We start from the raw sequence: 17,713 nt of genomic DNA, 5'->3' as shown, positions 1-17,713 counted from the left end.
TATTGTCACCGTGTTTACTTACTTTCTATGCAGAGTACATCATGAGAAATGCTGGGCTGGATAAATCACAAGCTGGAATTAAGATTGCTGGGAGAAATATCAACAACCTCAGATATGCAGATGATACTATTTTGTGTGAACTTGCAAAATGGTGGAGTAGAAGGATGTGTGCTCATCTTTTGTGAGAACTCCAAAATCGGAGAATTGACAGGAGAATGTTGGATCCCACCAAAAAAAGATAACCCCGTGTCCAAGGGCAAAGGAGAAGCCCCAACAGGAATGTAGGAGGGGCTCAATTGTGTTTAAAATCAAACCTCAGAGATGTTCGGAGGGAGCAAACAAAGCTTTATGCACAACAGGACTGAGGGAAAGGAACAGGGATCCAACAAGAGACTGAGCCAGACCTGCCTGTGGGTGCCTGAGTGTCTCCTGTAGAGGCACGGGTCAGCCACGGGACAGGGGCTCTGGCTCCAGCAGTCCTGGAAGTCGTGGCATGTGGCACAAGTCCTCTTGGAGGAGATCGCCATCAGCCCCACTACAGAGCCACTGACCAGATGACCCACAAACTGGAGAACAACTATACCAAAGACGTTTTCACACTGTTGCCAAAGTTCTAAGGCCCACAACAGATTTCCCAACCTGGGGATCTGGCAAAGGGACTGAGAACTCACAGAAAATTTGACTTTGAAGGCCAGTGGGTTTTGATTCTAGAACTTCCACAGGACTGGGGAAAGACAGACTCTTGGAAGGCACAAAAAGAACCGTGTGCACACCAGGACCTGGGAGAAAGGAGCAGTGACCCCATAAGAGACCGAGCTGGACTTGCCTGCAAGTTTGGGAGTTCCTTGGGTCGACAGTTGTCTGCCGTGGGGTCAGGGATGCTGACTGCAGCAGTCCTGGGAGGCGCGACATGCTGGCCTAAGTCCTTTTGGAGGAGGTCCCTGTTACCCCATCATAGTTTGGCCTCAGGCCAAACTACAGGGAAGGAATACAGCCCCACCCATCAGCAGAAAACTGGAATAAGGATTTACTGAGCATGTCCATACCCGCTAAAGTAAGACTCAGTTTCCTCACAGCCAGTCCCTCCCATCAAGAAGCTTCCACAAGACTCTTATCCTCATCCATCAGAGGGCAGACAGAATAAAAACCACAACTACAGAAAACTAACCAAACTGAACACATGGATCACAGTCTTGCTAACTCAATGAAACGATGAGCCATGCCACGTAGGGCCAGCCAAGACGGGCGGGTCATGGTGGAGAGTTCTGACAAAATGTGGTCCACTGAGAAGGAAATGGCAAACCACTTCAGTATTCTTGCCTTGAGAACCCCATGAACAGTATGAAAAGGCGAAAAGACAGGACCCTGAAAGATGAACTCCCCAGGTCGGTAGGTGCCCCATATGCTACTGGAGAAGAGTGGAGAAATAACTCCAGAAAGAATGAAGGGATGGAGCCAAAGCGAAAACAACACCCAGTTGTGGATGTGACTGGTGATGGAAGTAAAGTCCGATGCTGTAAAGAGCAATACTGCATAGGAACCTGGAATGTTAGGTCCATGAATCAAGGCAAATTGGAAGTGGTCAAACAGGAGACGGCAGAGTAAACATCAATATTTTTTGTATGGGTGAATTTAACTCAGATAACTATTGTATCTACTGCTGTGGGCAAGAATCTCTTAGAAGAAATTGAATAGCCTCATAGTCAATAAAAGAATCCAAAGTACAGTAATTGGTTGCAATTTCAAAAGTGACAGAATGATCTCAGTTTGTTTCCAAGGCAAACCATTCAATATCACAGTAATTCAAGTCTATGCCCCAACCTCTAAGCTGAACTACTGAGCCCACATGCCACACTGCTGAAGCTCATGTGCCTAAAGCCTGTGCTTCTCAACCTGCAAGTGCAGTGAAGTGAAAGTTGCTCAGTCGTGTCTGACTCTTTGCAACCTCATGGACTATACAGTCCATTGAATTCTTCAGGCCAGAATACTGGAGTGGGTAGCCTTTCTGTTCTCCAGGGGATCTTCCCAACCTGGGGGTCAAACCCAGGTCTCCTGCATTGCAGGTGGATTCTTTACCAGCTGAGCCATGAAGGAAGCCAAGAATACTGGAGTGGGCAGCCTATCCCTTCTCCAGCAGATCTTCCCAACCCAGGAATTGAACCAGGGTCTCCTGCATTGCAGGCAGATTCTTTACTGACTAAGCTATCAGGGAAGCTGTTCTCAACCTGGAAGCCACCACAATAAGCTCATGCACCACAACAAAGACAAGCCCCCATTCACTACAACTAGAGAAAGCTTGCATGCAGCAGTGAAGATCCAGTGGAAAGCAAAATGCATAAAGTGAAAGTGAAGTCGCTCAGTCATGTCCGACTCTTTGTGACCCATGGACTGTAGCCCACCAGGCTTCTCCGTCCATGGGATTCTCCAGGCAAGAATACTGGAGTGGTTTGCCATTTCCTTCTCCAGGGGATCTTCCCGACCCAGGGATCGAACCCAGGTCTCCCACATTACAGGCAGACACTTTAATCTCTGCACCACCAGGGAAGCCCAAAGTGCATAAAAATTTTGAAAACTCAAAAAAAGATAAATTCACATATAATTAAAAACTCAAAAAAGATAAATTCACATATAATTCCACTGTCTTGTCTCAGACTTTACAGAATCACCTAATTTAATTCTCAGAGCTGTCCTATAAGGTAGTTATGAGTATCCCCATTTTATATATAAGAAACAAAACATATAGAACCTAAATAACATGTCAGAAAAAAACAGCTTTCAAATATGGAGCCAGAATTCCAACTAAAGTTATTTTTGTTTCCAAGTGTATGTGGTTTAAACTCTGTGATAATGACTCTCTGTATGTCCACATGTGTTTCACCTCATTTTATATATACACAGACCATGTAGTACCTCATATCTGCATTTTCCCCTCTTACATTGTAATTACATCCTTTCTGGGAAGGTTTCCATAATTATTATTTTGGTATTATATAATGTTACTGCCTCTGAAGATGTAATTTATTTAATCATCCTTTTACAGTTGGCTATTTGGGTTATTTCTATTGTTTTAATATTAAAAACAATGCTACAATGAACATATTGATATCAATTACTTCTTTATACTTGACAATTTCCTTTGAATGTATTTCCCCAAATGGAAACATTAGGTTATGTTTTATGATTTGTTATCATTTTTCAAACATTTGTATCACTTATTTCTTCTAAAAATATATGTAACTTACACCACAATCTTAAAAGCACTGATATTATAATTAAAAAAAACCTGATAACATAATAGGTACAAAGTGATGTTCCATATATATATAAGTATTTATTAATGAGAATGACTTTTTTTCTCTATAGGTTTATCTGCTAATTGTATTTCTTTAAACTGTTCAATCTTTTTTCATTTAGTGTTTATCTTCCACTGGTTTATAGAGTACCAATATTTCTTGGGTAAAGATCAATAATGCTTACTAAACAAGATTAATGAGTAACCAGAACTATTAATAGCTTCCTCACCATTAACCTGGCCCTTATAATGAAAACAAAGAATTATTCAGTAATCTAACTTTACTTATCACTATCTTAAACTAACTACTTTAATATCCTGCCCTAAATTATTCCAATAATGTCCCTTTTAAAGTTTCAGGGATAGATTAAGTACAAAAGGTATCATGAAGTGCTCATACAATTTGACTACTTTCCTATTACACATGTAAAGTAGCTAGTTTATCCTAGCATGTAAATTTGGAATAAACAGAGCTTTTTACAATATGAAATTACTTTTTACTCTACTAAGGCAAATATGTTGAATTATCTGAGAGTCAAGACCTATGGATGCAAGGGAATTTTTGTTATACTCTGATAGCTACATGTAAGCAGTACTTGCAGTGGGTATTAGAAGCTACCTGATAGTGACAATAAGTATTTAAAAAAAAAACACACAAAACACCACACCAAATATCTTCCCCTTGGGACCACTAGGTTCCATCCTTTCAATATTACTGGCTACATACACATAATGTTGCTAGATCCACTATGACTAAGAAACTACAGCCTGGCTATTCTACCTCCTCCAACAGAGAGGCTGTTGCTGCTGCTGCTAAGTTGCTTCAGTCGTGTCCGACTCTGTGTGACCCCATCAACGGAAACCCACCAGGCTCCCTCGTCCCTGGGATTCTCCAGGCAAGAACAGAGAGGCTAGCCAGAAGGAATTCTGAGAAGTGTGGTGGAAAGAACCAAAGGAAGAAAGCACAGCTTAAACTTAAAAGCTTTCAAAAGGTAAAAGAATTCACCACCACGAAACCAGCTTTACAACAAAAGTTAGAGGAAATTCTCTGGGAAAAAATAAAAGGCCACAACCAGAAACAAGAAAAGTATGGAAGGAAAGAGTGAGCTGGTAAAAGCAAACATACCATAAAGGTAGGAAGTCATCCACACAAAGCAGGGAGGGACGTTAAAAGACAGAAGTAGGATAATCATATGCAAACACAATAAGCATTTAAGGGATACACAAAACACTTAGATGTAAAATATATTAAAAACAGTAAGGGGAGGAGAGTACGTATGTATGGTCTTTCAAATGTATTTGCAGTAAAGATGTCGGCAATTTAAAACAGCATATATGTGTGTGTGTATATATAGACTGCTATATAAAAACCTCATGGTAACCATACATAAAAAACCTACAATAGATACACACAAAAAAGGAAAAGGAATCCAAATATAACACTAAAGAGTGTCATCAAGCCTACAGGATAAGAGACCAAAATGAAAAAAAAAAAAAAAAAACCTACAAAAAGAAATACAAAACAATTAACAAAATTTCAGTAAGGACATACATGTCAATAATTACCATAAATGTAAATAGACAAAATGCTCCAAACAAAAGACACAGATTGGTCAAATGAATATAAAAACAAGACCCATATATATGCTGACTACAAGAGAGTCAACATACATACTGAAAGTGAAGCAATGGAAAATGGTATTCCATTCAAATGGAAATCAAGAATGCTGGAATAGCAATACTTATACAAAAAAGACTTTGAAGTGTTAAAAGAGACAAAGTAGGACACTAAATAACAATCGAGGGATCGATCCAAGAAGAATATATGACAATTATAAATACATATGCAACCAATATAGGAACATCTCAATATATAAGGCAAATATTATCATGTATATAAGGAGAAATCCACAGCGACACAATGAGAGTAGGCTACTCTAATACCCCATGTACATCAGTGGATGGATCATCCAAATAAAAAATCAACAAGAAAACATAAACCTCAAGTAGCAGACCAAACTGACATAACTGATATTTATAGAGCATTCCACTTGAAAGCAGCAGAATACACTTTCTTTTCAAGTGCACTTGGAACATCCTCCAGGATAGATCACAGGCTAGGCCACAAACAAGCCTCAGTAAATTTAAGAAAACTGAAATCTTGTCAAGTATATTTTCCCACCACATGCTTTGTGACTTGAAATCAACTACAAGGAAAAAAATGCAAAAAACACACACACGTGGAGGCTAAACAATATACTACTAAACAACCAATGGATCACTGAAGAAATCAAAGAGAAAATCAAAATATACCTAGAGACAAATGAAAATTTAAAAATGACAATCCAAAACCTATGGTACATAACAAAAGCAGTTCTAAGAGGGGCATTTACAGTGATATAAGCTTACCTCAGAAAACAAGAAAAATCTCCAAATAACCTAATCTTACACCTAAAACAACTAGAGGAAGGAGAACAAACAAAACACAAAGTTTGTAGAAGGACAGAAATTGTAGAGATCAGAACAGAAATAGAAACAAACAAAAAATATCAATAAGACTAAAAGCCAGTTCTCTGAAATGATAAGCAAAATTGATAAACCTTTTGTCAGATGCATCAAGGAAAAAAAGGTAGAGGGCTCAAATCAATAAAATGAGAATTGAAAAAGAAGAAGTTATAGGTGACACCACAGAAATAGAAAGGATTGCAAGAGACTACTAAGAGCAACTCTATGCCAATAACATGGATAAACTAGAAGAAATGGACAAATTCTTGGAAAGGTACAATCTTCAAGATGGAGCCAGAAGGAAAAACAAAAGATGAACATACCAAGTACCAGAACTGATATTGAGGAAGTAATCAGAAAAACTCCCAACAAACAAAAGTTCAGGGCCATATGGCTTCTCAGGCAAATTCTATCAAACATTTAGAGAAGAAATAACACACATCCTTCTGAAACTCTTCCCAAAAAATTGTGGAGGAAGGAACACTCCCAAACTCATTCTACAAGCCCACCATCACCCTGATACCAAACCTAAAGACACCACAAGAAAAGAATATTACAGGCCAATATCACTGATGAACATAGACACAAAAATCCTCAACAGAGTACAACCAAACCAAACCAAACCCAACAATGCATTAAAAGAATCACACATTATTATCAAGTGGGATTTATCCCAGGGATGCAAGGGTAATTCAATATCCCCAAATCAATTAGTGATACATCACATTGACAAACTGAAGAATAAAGATCATATGATCTTCTCAGTAGATGCAGAAAAAGCTTCTGAAAAAATGCAACAACATTTATTTTAAATTTTTAATTGGAGGATAATTGCTTTAATTGGAGGATAATTTTTAATTGGAGGATAATTTTCAATTGGAGGATAATTGCTTTTTTGTGTTGGTTTCTGCCATAGAACATCGTGAATCAGTTATAACTACACACACACACACACACACACACACACACACACACACACGTATATCTCCTCCCTCTTGAGCCTTCCTCCCACACCCCACCCTGCCCTTTAGGTCATCACAGAGTGCCAGGCTGGGCTCCTTGTGTTATATGGCAGCTTCCCATCAGCTCTCTAGTTTACACATGGTGGTGTATATATGTCAATGATACTTTCTCAGTTCGTCCCATCCTCTCCTTCCCCCCTCTGTCAGCAAGTCCGTTCTCTACATCTGCAACACCCATTTGTGATAAGACTCTCCAGAAAGTGGGCATAGAGCATACCTCAACATAATAAAGGCCATATATGACAAACCCACAGCTAACATCACACTCAGTGGTGAAAAACTAAAAGTATTCCCTCTGTGATCAGGAAGAAGACAAGGATGTCTCATCTCCTTACTGTAGTCAATGTATTAATAGTTTTGTAAATCCTACCCACAACAACCAGGGAAGAAAAAGGAATAAGTATCCAAATTGTAAAGGAAGAAGTAAAACTGTCACTGTTTTCAGATAATATGATGATAATGTTATTTATATAATATTGTATAAAATATTACAATATGATAATACAGAGAAAATCCTAAAGACACCACCAAAATAACTAGAGCTTATCAATAAAGTTGCAGGAGACAAAATTAATATACAGAAGGCTGTTGCATTTCTATACACTAACAACGAAAGATCAGGGAGAGAAATTAAGAAACCAGTCCCTTTTACCATTGTATCAAAAAGAATAAAATACCTAGGAATAAACCTATATAATGAGGTTAAAGAGCTGTATTCTGAAAACTATAAGATGTTGAAAGAAATGAAAGATGACCTAAACAAATGGAGAGATGTACCATGTTCTTGGATTAGAAGAATCAATATTGTGAAAATGACTATACTACGCAAAGCTATATACAGATTCAATGCAATCTCTATCAAATTATCAGTGGTATTTTTCCCAGAAAAACTAAAAATTTTTAAATGTGTATGGAAATACAAAAAACTTCTAATAACCAAAACAATCTTGAAAAAGAACAGAGCTGGAAGAATCATGTTCCCAGATTTCAGGCTATTTTACAAAGTTTTAGTAATCAAACAGTACAGTGTTGGCACAAAAGCAGACATAAAGATCAATGCAACAGGATTGAGAGCCCAAAAATAAACCCATTCACGTACGGTCAATTAATCTACAACAAAGGAGGCAAGAATATACAATGGGGAAAAGACAATCTCTTCGGTAGGTGGTGCTGGGAAAACTGGACAGCTGCATGTAAAAGAATGAAATTAGAACATTCTCGAACACCATATACAAAAACAAACTCAAAGTGGATTAAAGACCTAAATCTAAGACTGACACTATAAAACCCATAGAGGAAAACATAGGCAGAAAATTCTGTGACCTAAATTGGAGCAATAGTTTTTTTTTTTTTTGATTTGTCTCCTAGAGTAATGGAAACAAAAACAAAAGGGACCTAATTAAACTTAAAAGCTTTTGCACAGCAAAGAAAGCCATCAACAAAATGAAAAGACAACCTACAGAATGGGAGGAAATATTCACAAACAATGCGACTGACAAGGGATTAATCTCCAAAATACAGTAACAGCTCACACAGCTCAATATATAAAAACGAAGAACCGAAAAATGGGCAGAGGACCTAAACAGACATTTCTCCAAAGAAGGCATGCAGGTGTCTTCTGCATACAGAAGGCCAACAGGCACGTGAAAGGACAGTCAACACTGCTAATTATTAGAGAAATGCAGATCAAAACTACAGTGAGGTGCCAACCTCACATTAGTCATCAAAAAGTCTACAAATAATAAAAAGCTGGAAGGGTATGGAGGAAAGGGAGCTCTCTGACACTGTTGGTAGGAATGTACGATGGTACACTCATTCTGAAGAACAGTATAGGGGTTCGTTAAAAAACTAAAAATAGGGTTGCCAAATGACCCCAAAATCCCATTCCTGGTTATATATCTGGAAAAGATGAAAACTTTAATTTGAAAAGAGACATGCACCCTGTGTTCATAGTGGCACTATTTACAATAGCCAAGACATGGAAGCCCCCTAAATGTCCATGAACAAATGAATGAATAAAGAGGATGTGGTATCAGGACTTCCTGAGTGGTCCAGTGGTTAAGACTTTGTGCTTCCACTGCAATGGATGTGAGTTTGACTCCTGGTCAGGGAACTAAGATCTAAGATCCCACATGCCATCCGGCCATCCCCCACTGCCAACCCAAATTCACACACACACACACACACACACACACACACACACACACACAATGTAATACTACTCAGCCATAAAACATAATAAAATAATGCTATTTGTAGCAACATGGATAGACCTAGAGATTGTCATACTACATGAAGGAAAACAGAGAAAGACGAATATATATCACTTAGATGTCGAATCTAAAATGGTGATACAAATGAACTTACCTACAAAACAGAAATAGACTCACAGACACAAAAAACACATTTACGGTTACCAAAGGGGAGAGGGAGGGAGGGATGAACTGGGAATTTTTGACTAAATGATACACACTACTAAATATAATCTAGTGGGAGGTGACTGAATTTCATCTGAGCTATTTCAAATCCTAAAAGATGACTCAGTATGTCAACAACTTTGGAAAACTCAGCAGGGGCCACAGGGCTGGAAAAGGTCAGTTTTCATGCAAATCTCCAAGAAAGGCAATGTCAAAGAATGTTCAAACTGTCATACAATTGCACTCATTTCAGATGCTAGCAAGGTCTAGCTTGAAATCCTCCAACAGTGCATGAATCAAGAACTTCCAGATGTACAAGTTGGATTTAGAAAAGGAAGAGGAACCAGAGATCAAACTGCCACCATCTTTTGGGTCATAGAAAAAGCAAGGGAATTCCAGAAAAAATATCTACTTCTGGTTCATTGACTGTGCTAAAGCCTTTGACTGTGTGGATCACAACAAACTGTGGAAGATTCTTAAAGAGATGGCAATACCAGACCATCTTACCTGCCTCCTGAGAAACCTGTATGCAGGTCAAGAAGCAACAGTTAGAGCTGGATATGGAACAATGGACTGGTTCAAAATTGGGAAAGGAGTACGTCAAGGCTGTATATTGTCACCCTGCTTGTTTAAATTCTCTGCAGAGTAAATCATGAGAAATGCCAGGTTGGATGAGTTACAAGCTGGAATCAAGATTGCTGGGAGAAATACCAACAATCTCAGATATGCAGATGTTACAAAGTTAAGGGCAGAAAGCAAAGAGGAACTAAACAGCCTCTTGATGAGAGTCAAAGAGGAGAGTGAAAAAGGAAATCAACCCTGAATATCCATTGGAAGGACTGATGCTGAAGCTCCAATACTTTGGGCACCTGATTTGAAGAGCTAACTCATTGGAAAAGACCCTGATGCTGGGAAAGATTGAGGGCAGGAGGAGAAGGGAGTTGTAGAGGATGAGATGGTTAGATAGCATCACCGCTTAGAGGACATGAGTTTAAACAAACTCTGGGAGACAGTGAAGGACAGTGGAAGACCAGGGAAGCCTGGCGTGCTGCAGTCCATGGGGTCACAAAGAGTCGAACATAACTTAGCAACAACAACAACTAAATATAAAATAGATAAAAAAGAAGGACCCATTATATAGCACAGGTGATTATAGTCAATATCTTGTAATTATCTATAATGGCAAAGAATCTGAAAACGAATATATATACCTGTATGTAGATTCATATATATGTGTGTGTGTGTGAATCACTTTGCTCTATACTTGAATGTGAAAATTAATATATAATATATACATGTATGTATATTCATATATATATGTGAATCACTTTGCTCTATACTTGAAACATTTAAATAACTATACTTCAATAAAACAGTATAGAATATATATGTATACATTTTAAATTAAAAGACAAACAACAAAACTCTTAAAGCTTTCAATATTTGAGGGGTGAAAGTCTGGAATGATCTTTGCCTGGAAAAAACAAACCTACCCACAGATGGCCATCCTTCTCATTGGATCTATCATTTTCCTATACTGTGTCAAACACATCTCTGTGAAATATTCTATGATATACCTTCCACCTCCCCAGTTCAGCTTCCCACATAAGAAAAGGAATATGTCAAGGCTGTATATTGTCACCCTGATTATTTAACTTCTATGCAGAGTAAGGCTGTATATTGTCACCCTGATTATTTAACTTCTATGCAGAGTACATCATGAGAAACGCTGGACTGGAAGAAACACAAGCTGGAATCAAGATTGCCAGGAGAAATATCAATAACCTCAGATATGCAGATGACACCACCCTTATGGCAGAAAGTGAAGAGGAACTCAAAAGCCTCTTGATGAAAATGAAAGAGGAGAGTGGAAAAGTTGGCTTAAAGCTCAACATTCAGAAAATGAAGATCATGGCATCTGGTCCCATCACTTCATGGGAAATAGATGGGAAAACAGTGGAAACAGTGTCAGACTTTATTTTGGGGCTCCAAAATCACTGCTGATGGTGATTACAGCCATGAAATTAAAAGACGTTTACCCCTTGGAAGAAAAGTTATGATCAACCTAAATAGCATATTCAAAAGCAGAGACATTACTTTGCCGACTAAGGTCCGTCTAGTCAAGGCTATGGTTTTTCCAGTAGTCATGTATGGATCTGAGAGTTGGACTGTGAAGGCTGAGCGCCGAAGAACTGATGTTTTTGAACTGTGGTGTTGGAGAAGACTCTTGAGAGTCCCTTGGACTGCAAGGAGATCCAACCAGTCCATTCTGAAGGAGATCAGCCCTGGGATTTCTTTGGAAGGAATGATGCTAAAGCTGAAACTCCAGTACTTTGGCCACCTCATGCGAAGTGTTGACTCATTTGAAAAGACTCTGATGCTGGGAGGGATTGTGGGCAGGAGAAGAAGGGGACAACCAAGGATGAGATGGCTGGATGGCATCACTGACTCGATGGACGTGAATCTGAGTGAACTCTGGAAGTTGGTGATGGACAGGGAGGCCTGGCGTGCTGCGATTCATGGGGTCGCAAAAAGTCGGATACGACTGAGTGACTGAACTGAACTGAGTGTGTGCTCTCAGAGCAAGGAGTAGGGCTTACGCATCTGTACATTTTCAGCCCAGGGCTGGCCCATGGAAGATGCTTCATAAACATCTTTTTGAACAATGGATACCCAGGATTGAGTTCCATCTATCTGTAAGGCCCAATGCTTTTCTTTTAAACTATCTAACAACTTTGAAAACTAGATACTATGCTCCTTTCTGAGAGAAAGTAAATGAAGGCCCAGGGCATCACAGATAGCAGGCAGCAAAAGTAGAAAACAGGTTTGTCAGTTCCAGAGTGCTTGATCCTCTGAGACAAACCATGTTACCTTCCAGAAGAGAGAAATCAAATCTCTTGATTAGTTCATGTAGTGGACCCAACACATTCTGTTAGGAACTACTTGTACTAAAGAGCATTGAGATATATATATATATATTTTTTTTTTCCCATAAAATACTACCCAGGAGTTTCACCATGTATATTCAGCTTGCATGCCAGTGGGTTGTGAAGATCATTTTAAAAATGAAATCATTCAATAGAGGTCCTTCTCTGGCCTATCCACACCACTTCATTACCGACCCCAGGACATTTGTGAGGATTTAAGTGACAACACATGGTGAGTATGGTAAGAATAAAGAAGGCTCAAAATCATGTCACAGCCCTGAGGCTGGGGGGGAAGAAGTCCCTGTCACCGGGTAGGAAATCTGTGGCACCGACTCTGTACTTGGGCAGCTTGCCTGAGGTGCCAAATCAGGTGACTGTGGAGATAAATCTTACCAAGACTTTTTAAGACTAAGAAAGAGGCAACACCCCTATTGCCTTTCTAAATCATGCTGTCATTGAATCAAATCGAGCCAGAGAACAGCACAGTCTCTTTTCCAAGAATGTCCTCCAAGTGAAAGACTCCTTAGCTGTTGCCTAAGAAATGGTGCTGAAATGATGGCATTTGAATGGTTCTGAAAGATGCTTTCCTATTGCTGCATAAAACTGAAACAAAATTTTGAGCATCTGAGTTGAAATTGTTTTATTACACTTGGAAAACAAAGGACCTAGCGGGTGATAAATGGCTTTTCAATTTTCTCCTTCTCTGAAGCAGTAAGAGTGAAGATAAGTGGTTCTTCCAAAATGTTGTAATATTATGACTATATTATTTTAATGGAGAGCACAAAAGTTCTTTTGGTGACTTTTATTAACAAACTGTTAAACTTATTTAATGTTACTTGTCAGGTTCCCTCCATCACTAAAACACCTCCTGATGTAGTCTCAGTATTCTATTTCTTCATTCACACTTGGGACGCATTCACATCTCTCCTTTTCATATTTAACTCTTCACCTCTCTCTTGAATACCTGTATCTTATGATTTTCTGCTCTTTCTTGATATTATTTTCTTCTCTTTTTTGGTCTACTGTCCCTCCCTTCATGTACTTGCATTAGCTTGCCACTATTATTAAAAATAAGAGTGTGTCTTTCGGTTATCCTACCAGAATCTCAAATGTAACAAAGCAGCATCACTTTCCTCCATAAAGCTGGATTATTCTTCCTGTTGTTTCATTAGTAATTAACATGAGACATTTTAGTCATTATTTACAACTTCTATGTACATCTAACAAATGTTATTTGGGTACTTACTACACATCAAGGATTATGATAGCTGCTTGGGATGGCTTTTTAATTCCTTTATACTGTAGTACTCAATAAATACTGATAATAAAGAAGGTGGTGACATCAAACCATTTGGCTTCTTTTCATATGGACAGCATTTTACAATAAATCTTCTGGCCATGGACAGATGTATAAGGGTTTTCCATGTTGGAGAAGGGAAAGAAGACCTTCTGAGAAGCTAGGAGAACATGTTCAAGGTCAGTGAGGACCAAAAGTATGTGTTGTACTCTGGGAACCTGGAGTGCTTTGGCTTAACCAGAGCAGAGTGGCCACAGGTGAGGCTAGGAAGCTGGCTGGGGGTATCATGAAGGGCAATAACTACCATGCCAAGAAGTCTGGCTTTATCTTGATGGTAGTGGTAAGCTCTCCAAAGTCTAGTGGGGTATCAAGGGGTCAGAATGATAGTATCTATGACTCAGAAGGATAAACCTGAAAATACTCTGAACAATGGAAGAAAGATGAGGAGATCTATATAGGCAGGAAGACTAATGGGAAACCATCACAGTAGAGAAAAACTAACAAATGCCTAAACTTCAATAATGGCAATTGGAATTAAGAAATGGGGATGCATTGAACACATCTGGAGGTAAAATATCCAGCATTGTATAACAGGAGGTTATAGAGAGGGCACTTTGATCTCTAGAATTGATCCTAGTGATCTGGATGAGCAGGCATTTCTTCTGAAAGTTAACAGCTTATAGACTGAAGGGGCTTACTCTTCCCAGGGTATAGGAGTAGCTGTGCCCTCTTCATGAACTTCCAAACAAATCTTCAAAAGTAGATTGACTGAAAGGAGGATCACACTGTTAACAGAATCAAACAGTGAGTGTGTATATAAGAAAGTACATTTGTGGATGAGAAAATGCAATTGAGTTTTGTACAAGATTAGCTTGATGTGCCTGTTTACACAGGCAGAGATACGGGAGATATGATCTGCAATTGAATAGCCATAATTATGGAAAGTTCTTCCTTCTCTTGATGTAACCCCAACTTACCTCCAGTTGGCACTGAATGACTGAGATAGTTCCTGTGTCATCTGTTCCTTCAAATAACCCTTTCCTAACATTTTTTGTTCTTCATGAGATGGTTTAAAGATTCCTATCTTTGCCTGTATACTCAATTTTCCCTTCTGATTTCAACTTAAACTGCAGAACCTAGAAATGGATTGAGAGTTCTTGATGTGTTTAGGCCAGATCTGAGTGCCACTAGATGTTGACTTTTCTTGATCTGCATTCCATATACCTGCCAGAGCAGCCTAAGATACCATGGGCTTTAAAAATTTGCTAAATTTTAAAATTTAAGATCAACTTAACTTCTCATATATTTTTAACATAAAATGATTCAAAATTAGAAGTCATTATAGCTGACACACAGAAATACAAAATATCATAAGAGATAAATACAGGCAACTATCCCAATAAAATAGACAAACTGGAAGAAATGGACAAATTCTTAGAAAGGTACAGCCTTCTGAGACTAAACCCGGAAGAAATAGAGAATATGCACAGACCAATCACAAGTAATAAAATTCAAACTGTGATTAAAAATCTTCCAACAAACAAAAGTCCAGGACCAGATGGCTTCACAGGAAAATTCTATCAAACATTTAGAGTAGAATTAACACTTATCCTTTTCAAAGTCTCCCCCAAAATTGCAGAGGATGGAACACTCCCAAGTTCATTCTGTGAGGCCACCATCACCGTGATACCAAAGCCACACAAAGATATCACACAAAAAAGAAAATTATAGACAATATCATCGATGAAAATAGACACAAAAGTCCTCAACAAAATACTGCAAACAGAATCTAAAAACACATTAAAAGGATCATAAACCATGGTTAAGTAGGATTTATCTCAGGGATGTAAGTATTCTTCAATATATGCAAATCAATCAACATGATAAACCATATTAACAAACTGAAGAATAAAAGCTGTATGATCATCTTATAGATGTAGAAAAACTTTTGACAAAATTCAATGCTCATTTATGATGGACACTCTCCAGAAAGTGGGCAAAGAGGGAACCTACCTCAACATAATAGAGGCCATATGCGTCAAACCCACAGCAAACATCATTCTCAATGGTGAAAAACTGAAATCATTTCCTCTTACATCAGAAATAAGACAAAGGTATGCACTCTTGTCACTTTTATTAAATGTAGTTTTGAAAGGATCACACAAACTGTGGAAAAGTCTTAAAGAGATGGGAATACCAGACCACCTTACATGCCTCCTGAGAAACCTGTATGCAGCTCAAGAAGCAATAGTTAGAACCAGATGTGGAACAATGAACTGGTTCAAAATTGGGAAAGGAGTACGTCAAGGGTGTTTATGGACACCCTGCTTGTTTAAATTATATGCAGAGTACATCATGTGAAATGCCAGGCTGGATGAAGCTCAAGCTGGAGTCAAGACTGCCAAGAGAAATATCAATAATCTCAGATATGCAGATGACACCACCCATATGGCAGAAAGCAAAGAGGACTTCAAGAGCCTCTTGATGAAGGTGAAAGAGGAGAGTGAAAAAGCTTGAAATCAACATTCAAAAAACTAAGATCATGGCCTCCAGTCCCATCACTTCATGGCAAATAGATGGGGAAAAAGTGGAAACAGTGACAAACTTTATTTTCTTGTGCTCCAAAATCACTGTGGACATCACTGCAGCCATGAAATTAAAAGACGCTTGCTCCTTGGGAGAAAAACTATGACAAACATAGATAGCATATTAAAAAGCAGACACATCATTTGGTGACAAAAGTCAGTCTAGTCAAAGCTTTGTTTTTACCAGTAGTCATATATGGATGTGAGAATTGGACCATAAAAAAGGCTGAGTGCCAAAGAAGATGTTTTTGAACTGTGGTGCTGGAGAAGACTCCTGAGAGTCCTTTGGACAGTAAGGAGATTAAACCAGTCAATCCTAAAGGAAATCAACCTTGAATATTCATTGGAAGAACTGAGGCTGAAGCTGAAGTTCCAATACTTAGGCCACCCGATGTGGAGAGCTGACTCATTGGAAAAGACCCTGATGATGGGAAAGATTGAGAGTAGGAGAAGGGGGGGCAACAGAGGTTCGAGATGGTTGGATGGCATCATCGACTCAATGGGCATGAGTCTGAGCAAACTCCAGGAGATACTGAAGGACAGGGAAACCTGGAATGATGCAGTACATGGGGTTGCAAAGAGTTGGACATGACTAAGTGACCGAACAACAGAAGCCACAGCAATCAGAGAATAAAACCAAATAAAAGGAATCCAAATTGGAAAGAAAGTAAAACTGTTACTGTTTACAGATGACATAATACTATACAGAGAAAATCCTAAAGATGCCACCAGAAAACTGATATTATTCAATGAATTTAGTAAAGTTGCAAGATACAAAATTAATGCATAGAAATCTCTTGCATTTCTCTACACTAACAATGAAAGATCAGAAAGAGAAATTAAGGAAATAATCCCTTTCAACATTGTCAAAATGGTAATCCCTTTTACCATTGTAAAAGAAAAACAAAGAACAAAAATACCAAGGAATAAACCTACCTAAGGGGTAAAGACCTGTACTCAGAAAACTATAAGATATTGATGAAAGAATTCAAAGACAACACAAACAGATAGAGAGATATACCATGTTCTTGGACTGGAAGAATCAATATTGTGAAAATGACTATACTACCCAAAGCAACCTAGAGGTTCAATGCAATCCTTATCAAGTTATTCATGGTATTTTTCACAAAACAACAAAAAAATTTAAAATTTGTTTGGAAACACAAAAGACCCTGAATAGCCAAAGCAATCTTGAGAAAGAAAAATGGAGCTGGAGAAATCAGGATCTCCTATATTTATAGCTATACTACAAAGCTATAATCATCAAAACAGTATGGTACTGGCACAAAACCAGAAATATAAACCAATGGAACAGAACAGAAAGTCAGAGACAAACCCATGTACCTGTAGTCAACTAATCAATGTCAAAGAGGCAAGAATATGCAATGGAGAAAAGAATAGTCTCTTCAATAAGTGGTGTTGGGAGAACTGTACAGCTACATGTAAAAGAATTAAATTAGAACACTCCTTAATACCACACACAAAAATGTAAACTCAAAATGGATTGAAGACTTAAATGTAAGGTCAAAAACTATAAAACTCTTAGAGGAAAACATAGGCAGTACATTCTTTGACATAAATTGCCTCCAGATCTTTTTAAATCCACCTTCTAGAGTAATGAAAATAAAAACAAAAATAAACAAATATTACCTAATTAAACCTAAATGG

General features: G+C 38.3%; 1 protein-coding gene and 1 long non-coding RNA gene across 17 annotated transcripts in view; both read right to left on the bottom strand.

Annotated features, from left to right (window-relative positions):
* Window positions 1–17,713, bottom strand: part of DLG2 (discs large MAGUK scaffold protein 2) — a 2,338,778-nt gene that overhangs the window by 478,673 nt on the left and 1,842,392 nt on the right. The gene's annotated exons all lie outside the window — the stretch shown is intronic.
* LOC120874253 overlaps window positions 8,540–17,713 on the bottom strand; it is a 9,549-nt gene continuing 375 nt past the window's right edge. Inside the window, exons 2-3 of the long non-coding RNA XR_005723616.1 lie at window positions 10,097–10,105; window positions 8,540–8,595 (exon numbers count right to left, since the gene is read on the bottom strand). This is a non-coding gene — a long non-coding RNA (uncharacterized LOC120874253). The remainder of the gene's footprint in view (window positions 8,596–10,096; window positions 10,106–17,713) is intronic.

This window comes from Oryx dammah, unplaced genomic scaffold (genome assembly GCF_014754425.2).
Source record: "Oryx dammah isolate SB20612 unplaced genomic scaffold, SCBI_Odam_1.1 HiC_scaffold_15, whole genome shotgun sequence".
NCBI classification, from domain to species: Eukaryota; Metazoa; Chordata; class Mammalia; order Artiodactyla; family Bovidae; genus Oryx; species Oryx dammah.
The sequence above is the reverse complement of the archived record's forward strand: the minus strand, read 5'-3'. Positions and strand labels throughout refer to the sequence as shown.